Here is a 7,390-nt window from a genome sequence, read left to right on the forward strand (position 1 = left end):
CCTCCTTGTCGGCTCCAGTCCGCCGCTCTGCTAATACAGAGGAAACCTTAGCTACCTGGGTTGCAACGGATTGGGGAACCAGACCCCTGGGTTGAATAGGATCTGCGTGCTAGGGTCTCTGTCTCCCAAAAAGAAGATGGAGTTGAGGGTGCCAATCCTAGGCTCTACATGAAGTCCTGGCTAGCTAGAATCCCTGACTCCTGGGTTCCTACGAAAGAGTGGAGGCTAGATTCCTGTATTTAAGGATCTTGGGAGGAGGTCCCTTAAACCACGTTTACACTGTTATCTGCGGTGTAAGGACGGGGTGGGAGGGGATCAGACTCCTGGGTCTCAGATATCACAGTCAATAGGGGTGGAAGGGTGTTGTAGCAAAATTCCTGGACCCAGTGCCGTAGGAGTTTGGGGTACGGATTACTGGGTTCCACATGCTGCCTAAGCTGGGGGGCCAGGTTTCTGACTGAAAAGAGCAATCTGAATTCAGACTCCCAGGGTTTTAGGAGCAGAAGTGGTTAAAAGCGAGCCTTCTGGGCCTGGAAAGATATTTTTGGCCTGCATTCCCGGCTCCTGGACAGGCAGGGACTCGAGTCTTAATGAGGACACGGCTGGGTCTGGGGGCTCTGGATTCCGGGTTCTGCAAGAGGGAGGGATGCAGTGGATCAATGTGTCGGGGGCCCAGAGCAGAGATGGGCTGCAGGGTTCATTTTTTTAGGGGCGGCTCTGCGGCCCTGAAACGGACTGACAGCCCAGAAAGAAAAGGGAGCTGAAGGTCGGGGTGCCCCGGGGAGGGGCTGGGCCCCCGGGGAGGGGCTGAGCGAGGACCCAGACGCCCGGTTCCCTCCCTCCTGGCCGCGCTCACTCACCGCGCTCTGCAGCGGTCCCGGGCGCGGCCCAGTTCGGCTGCAGCTGGGCGGGGCCTGATGGCGACTGCGGAGGCTTCCCGACGCTCAGTTAACCGCAGCTTCCTCCGCTGCTGCCGCCGGACCCCTTCCGGGGGACGACGCGCGCGTGGCGGAGGGAGGGGTCCAAAGGGCGTGGGAGCTAGGTGTACCCGCCTGCCTGCCCTACGGAGGAGGGAGGGGCTGGTGGGGGACCAGGCTGCTAGCTCTGCAGGGGTGGGGGCAGAGATGGGAGGAAAGGAGAGCCTGTAAGCTCGGTTTTGTGCCCCCGCAGAGTGAGGGGGGTACCTTCGTCATTCTGTGTCCTGCGTCGGGGAGGGGTTTGCTTGTTTGTTTGATGGCTGCACTGAGCATTGATACAGGGCTTCCCTCGTGCTTGCTAAGTGCTCTGCCTCTGAGCTATATCTCCCACCTCTCTTCATTTTCCTAAATTGCCCTGGCTGGTCCCTAGTCTCCGGGATTACAGGCATGGGCTACACCAACCAGCAGGGGAAGGCTTTTACTTTGGGGGTGAGGTGACTGGGAGGGGTTTTTACTGCTCCCAGTATCTGGCCTTGTCTAAAAAGGGTGGGCCTATGTGTTGATAGAAGTCAGTTATTAGTGGAAAGCTCCCTGGAACCTCCCCAGGGAGGTTGACACACCTCCTTGGCCCCACCTCTACCCCCCTCCTGCCTAGTCACCCTCTTTGCCTGACCCCATTGTGGCAGACTTGAGGTTCAGAAGGACCTCTGCTTACAGGGGTACTATGCTGTGCCCTGTGGTGGAAGCATGTCCTCTCTAGGCACTAAAACCCCTCCATTGCAGGGTTCAGGGTAGCAGGAAAAGGACGCAAATATTTGGCTTTTTCTTTTTGTTTCCCCCTAGAGCTGGAGATGGAACGCACGTCTCGGCTCATGCTTGTTGGGCAAGTGCTCTACCACCAAGCTACACCCCCAGCCCAAGATGCAAACATTTGAAGAGTGAGTCACTGGGTGTGATTTTCAGAAATGGCCCTCTTAGGTTCCCAAGTCTGTGTAATCTGGCATCACACATGTGTCCCTGGTTCAGTGTTTACCCATCCTGTAGGACAGCACCCCAACCCCAAGATGTTATCCCCAACCTGGAACTGCCACCAAGTCTCACACAGGCTGTGCCTCTGTTCCACAAGGCTAGCTGCATTGGGGTGATGGGGTACATGGACAGCACCCCCCTACACACATGCTGACCTCTTCGTAAATTGAGTTCCCTGATCAGAAGCAATATTGTGTGTGTGTTAACATCGTGGTGAATAGAGCCATTCATCGCACACAGAAAGGCTGCTTTTGGCAGAAGTGCAAAGGGCAAGGAAAGCAAATAGCAAGGCCAGAGTTATTTATTCCAGGGAGGAAAAACTCATTGCCCAATCCACGATGGAAGGGGTCCAATGTAATCCTCAACTGACCAGGCCTTGACGACCTTGCTAGGAGTCTGTGCCTTGGTGGGGGCTCAGCAGTGGCTGCTGCCAACAAGGTGGGCATTCCTCAGTGACGGAGCTGGCTAAGGTTGGTGGCCCACCATGGCCATGGGCTCAGGAGTCTACTGAGCAAGAACTGGGGAGGCTAGTGGAAGTCTGACTGGGAGCCACAGAGCAGCCTCTGACCTACCAGATGACATAATAGCATTCCCTGTGACACTCTCTGTTTGGGGGAGAGTTCGCCTGGGATACAGATTTTACTCCATTTTTCACTTCTAGAGCTTCTAACACTAAACATGTGGGTTTTATTTTATACACCAAAAGTCAAGTTTCTGGCACACCGGCACCAACTGGGTAGCCAATGTTGTAATTCCATCCCAGCACTGCCTGAAGTTAGGGTCTAGCCCTACGGCTGATGGCTCTGTCCCAGGCTTCCCCCACTAGATGCAAATATGGGGCCTGGGCCTCCCATGGCTCTGAACACTGCTGTATCAGGAACCCCAGGACCTCCTTCTTGGGTTTGATGATTTGCTAGAAGGGCACATAGAATTTGGGAAGGCACTGGTATATTTTAAAGGACATATTTTGTGTATCACAGTCTCATACAGATGTACCATACTTTGGGCCCTTTTGACATTTGTTCAGTCACCCATGAATATTTATGAGAATCTCCTGTGTTGGAACAAAGCAGGCTAAGAAGTGCCCACTCCCCTGGAGGACATCTTCCCTTTTCACCAGTGACACAGGGGTCAAGATGAAATCACGTCTTTATCTGGAGAGAATGTTCTTACTGGCCTCTGGCTATAGGGTTCCCAATGTCTTCCCTGAGGTGCACACTGGCAGTTTCCTGGGCCTGATCACCTCCCCTGTATCTGTTCCTTCCTGGTTTGGGGGTCTTATCAGCACAGTATCATCAGAGCAGCTGACCAGAAAGCTGTCCAGAAGGTTTTGAAAAACCTGATCTCCTGGGGAGTCCATTTGGAAGTGACTTGAAGAAAGAATTTCACCTTTAGAACTGCCATTCATCCCAGTTAGCTTCCTAGGGCACCGGCACACATGATCACAATCTTTTCCTCTTCTTTTTCTTTCTTTCTTCTTCTTCTTTTTTTTTTTTTTTAATGGTACTGGGGATTGAATTCACACATACTGACTAAACACTCAGGGTCACTCCAGGTGAACTGGGCTGCACAAAATAATCACTCAGAGACAAAGAAATACCTTTCTCTTTGGGTCCTGTGATGGCTCCTCTGACCTTAGGGGTCCATGGAAAGAGAGAGAGGAGCACATGCTGAACCCTTTTATGGGAAAGAAGCCATTCAAATGAGGCAAAGGGTCAGGTTTCAGGGGGTTGAGTCTAGCTTCCTGATGTCTGCATCTAGGGAGGCCACGCCCATCTCATGAGCTATGTGGGGATCATGGTAGAGCGAGGCCCATCCAAACAGAGGACAACGTGGATTCAGTCCACTTTGCGTGCTTAATGCCCATAGTTCACACACACACACACACAGCCCAGGGCTGGCTGGCCACATCTCCACATTCCCATCACTCAGGGCTAAGGGACGCTTGGTTCCTCCTACGTGGCAGCTCCCGACACTGGGCAAGCACTCTACCACTGAACTACAGCCCCAGCTCTCTTTTAAAATCTTACTTTGAACAAGGCAGGGGTGGCACACACCTATAATCCCAGCCACACAGGAGGCTGAAGCAGGAGGATTGTAAATTCAATGCCATCCACAGCAACTTAAGACCCTCAGCAATTAGCAAGTTACTATCTCGGCTGGGTGTGGTACACACGCCTGTGATCTCTGTCTCAAATAAAAAACAAAAAGGGCTGGGGATGTGGCTCAGTGGTTAATCACCCCTGTGTTCAATACACACACACACACACATACACGCAAATTTCTTTGACTTTGAGACAAGGTGATGCTAAGTTGACCAAGAGGACCTCCAACTTGAGATCCTCCTCCTTCAGCCTTCTGAGTAGCTGGGATTGCAGCTGTGTGCTACTGTGCCTGGAAAATTATCATAATCTGTGTGGTTTAAAACAATAGAAAACATTAATCTCTCCAAGTTCTGCCCCTGAACAAGGGCTCCCACCCTCTTCTGGCTTCTGCGGGCCTCCCTGCCTCCATCTCCACATTGCTCTCTCCTGGGTGTCTGGTCAAATCTCCCTCTCTCTCATCATGATAGCTATCACTGTGTTATGGCTTAGCTCTTCAGTGAGCCCTAAAGACCCTGTTGTTGAAGGCTTGATCCTCAGCTGACGGTGCTGTTGGGTGGTGGAACCTGTAGGACCCTGGGCCCGCCTCTCTTATTTTGCTCCCTGGCCTCCACCAGATGAACATCTGTCCTCTGTTGCGTGCTGCCTGCCGTGATGTTCTGCCTCACCGTGGGTCCAAAAGCCGTGGAGTCAATGAGCCAAAATAAATGTTTCCTCCTTGTAAAACTGATTGCCTCAGCAAGATGGCAGCCAGCACAGGCTTGGGCAATTTATGAAAACCAAATATATAGCCTTAAAATAGAACATGGACCTAAATACCTAGAAGCACCCCCTTTGTAAGAGTTGTAATGAAAATTAATATGAATGGAGTAAAGAGTTCTAATGGATTGGAGGACCCAAGAGCCATATCAGTGCTAGCAAAATGGCAGCATTCACATAGCATCAAAGTTGTTCTGTAAGAGCTGTGGCACTTAATGATGTCATAAAAAGAAAATATGAAACTCCCTCAGCCACTGGAAGGACAGTGTTACTTCAATTAATTTAAATAAATAAATAAATAAATAGGGGCTGGGGATGTGGCTCAAGTGGTAGCGTGCTCACCTAGCATGCATGAGGCACTGGGTTCGATTCTCAGCACCACATAAAAAATAAAATAAAAGATATTGTGTCCACTTAAAACTAAAAAATAAATATTTGGGTTGGGGAATGTGGCTCAAGCGGTAGTGCGCTCGCCTAGCATGCGCAGGGCGCTAGGTTCGATCCTCAGCACCACATACAAATAAAGATGTGTCCACCGAAAACTAAAAAAAAAAAATATTAAAAAAATTCTCCCTCTCTCTCTCTCACTCTCTCTCTTAAAAAGAATAAAAAACAAAAATAAACAAACAAACAAGCTCTCCCCCCATTTGACTTAAGCAGTCTTCATTTCCACCATAGTAAATTTTCTAGATACATCTTGTAGACCTCAAAGTACTGGAAAGGAAGCTCCCAGAGCCCAGGATGTGGAAATAGCTTTGGGGCCGCCATTCAGCTCCTTCATCCACCATCCCGCGGGCAGGCAAACTGCTCCTCAGTTTCCCGTGTGCTGTGGTAGAGTGGCCCTGTTAGATGCCAAGGGCTGAGTGGATTCCATCCCATAAGGTGATCACATCTGGAAGAGCAGCTGCATTTGGAGCTGCCCTGGTGGTGTCCTGAGCCCTGTGAAGGGGGACCCTCTCTGTCCACATTTCAGCTTTTCCCAGGGAGGTTGGGTTTCTCGGGATGGGGGAGCCTCTGCACCCAGAGCCAGGCAGAAGGAGGAAGACTCCTGCTAGAGCTGACCATCAGTCTCCATCACCACCGGCTCCAATTCCTCTTGCTCTCTGCCCTCTGGACTTTCTCCAGGCAAACTCCCCTGTGAGAGCGCCCCCCACCCCACCCGGTGCCATGGATGGAACCCAGCCTTGCACGTGCTAGACAGGCACTTACCATGAGCCCCACTCCACACCCACACTGGCTTTCGCTCCCTCCTCCCCTTGCCTTTATTGAGAGGTAGCCCCTAAGCTGTTTTCTGGCGATAATACCTTTCTGCCGTCTGTGGGCCTCCTGGCCACTTGGCGTCACGGACTTCCCACTTGCTGTGCCCTGGATCCATCCTACAGGTGGCCGTGAGGTTTGGAATCCCTCTGTCTTCCGAGTGGACTGGTGGCCTTGACCATGGCAGCCTCGTCTGTTGAGCCGGTGTGACTTGAAGACCTGCAGCACTGACTGCCCTCCCTGAGGCAGACACCCACCCGCTCCGTTATCCAGGCCTCTCCTGCCCACGGCTTCCCCTTCATCTCGGAACTCCCACTAGGCCCTTCCTTCCCCAGGAGAAACCCAGTTCTCCAGCCTTTCTCCTTTCGTCCTTGTTTAGATGTGACTGCACATCCAATTTCAGTCGCACTGTGGCCACCTCAGGTACCCAACACTCCTGTGCCCCCTGTGTTGGTACTGCCCCAGTCCTGGAGAAGAAAAGGCCGTGCTGTGCTGACCTCAGCTGTTCAGCACGGCTGCAGAAACGCCCAAGGCGGAGCCAAGTCGTTCCACCACACAAAACCAAACGCTGTTCTCCAACTCCTGGGCTCCAGTGATTCCCCACCTCCTCCCCCTAAGTGCTGGGTCTATAGGCTTGGGACATCAAGACTGCCTTTGATTACCAAGTTCAAATAGGCCCTCATCACCACCCACAGCCGCATCGCAGTCCTCTTGAAGATCTATCTACTCCTCCGCTTCCTGTATGGCAAGAACAGGTGGAGGCTGCAGTTATTTGTTTGTTTGCTTCGAGCTGGGGATGGAACCCAGGGCCTTGCTCACTCCAAGCAAGTGCCTCACCAGTGAGCCACGTGGCAGGCCAGCTGGAGCATCCTTGGCCCAAATCAGAAATCCCCCCCAAATACAAAAACTTTTCGAGTACTGAAATGACACCACGGGTGGAAAATTTCATACCATGAAATTTTGTTTCATGCACAAAGTTATTGAAAGTGTTGTAGGAGGGCTGGGGCTGGGGCTCAGTGGTGGGGGGCTTACCTAGCACGTGTGAGGCACTGGGTTCGAGCCCCATAACCACATAAAAATAAATAAATAAATAAATAAAGGCATCGTGTCCATGTACAACTAAAAATATATTTTTAAACAGTATTATGTAAAATTACCTTCAGGCTCCGTGTACAAAAATTTCATGTTTAGCCTTGGGTCACGTCGTCAAGACAGTCTGGTGTACGTGACTATTCCAAAATCTGAAAAAAATCTGATTCTCCAAACACATCTGGTCCCAAGCATTCTGGATAAGGGACACTCAGTTTGCACCCTATTTTCTTTCTC

General features: G+C 51.4%; 1 protein-coding gene, 1 long non-coding RNA gene and 1 pseudogene across 2 annotated transcripts in view; 1 reads left to right on the forward strand and 2 right to left on the reverse strand.

Annotated features, from left to right (window-relative positions):
* The window catches only part of Myadm (myeloid associated differentiation marker), a 6,816-nt gene extending 5,806 nt beyond the window's left edge, over positions 1-1,010 (reverse strand). The window contains exon 1 of the mRNA XM_015505420.2: positions 861-1,010. The gene's annotated coding sequence lies outside the window, so the exon portion shown is untranslated. The remainder of the gene's footprint in view (positions 1-860) is intronic.
* Positions 1,011-2,231: 1,221 nt separating this feature from the next.
* LOC125612810 lies at positions 2,232-6,245 on the reverse strand. Its single transcript, XR_007343291.1, has 2 exons — positions 6,112-6,245; positions 2,232-4,358 (listed from the first exon to the last, which is right to left on the reverse strand). It is a non-coding gene; the product is annotated as an uncharacterized LOC125612810 (long non-coding RNA).
* LOC107158926 lies at positions 4,345-5,088 on the forward strand (annotated as a pseudogene).
* Positions 6,246-7,390: the final 1,145 nt, after the last annotated feature.

Source organism: Marmota marmota, unplaced genomic scaffold (genome assembly GCF_001458135.2).
Source record: "Marmota marmota marmota unplaced genomic scaffold, marMar, whole genome shotgun sequence".
NCBI lineage: Eukaryota > Metazoa > Chordata > Mammalia > Rodentia > Sciuridae > Marmota > Marmota marmota.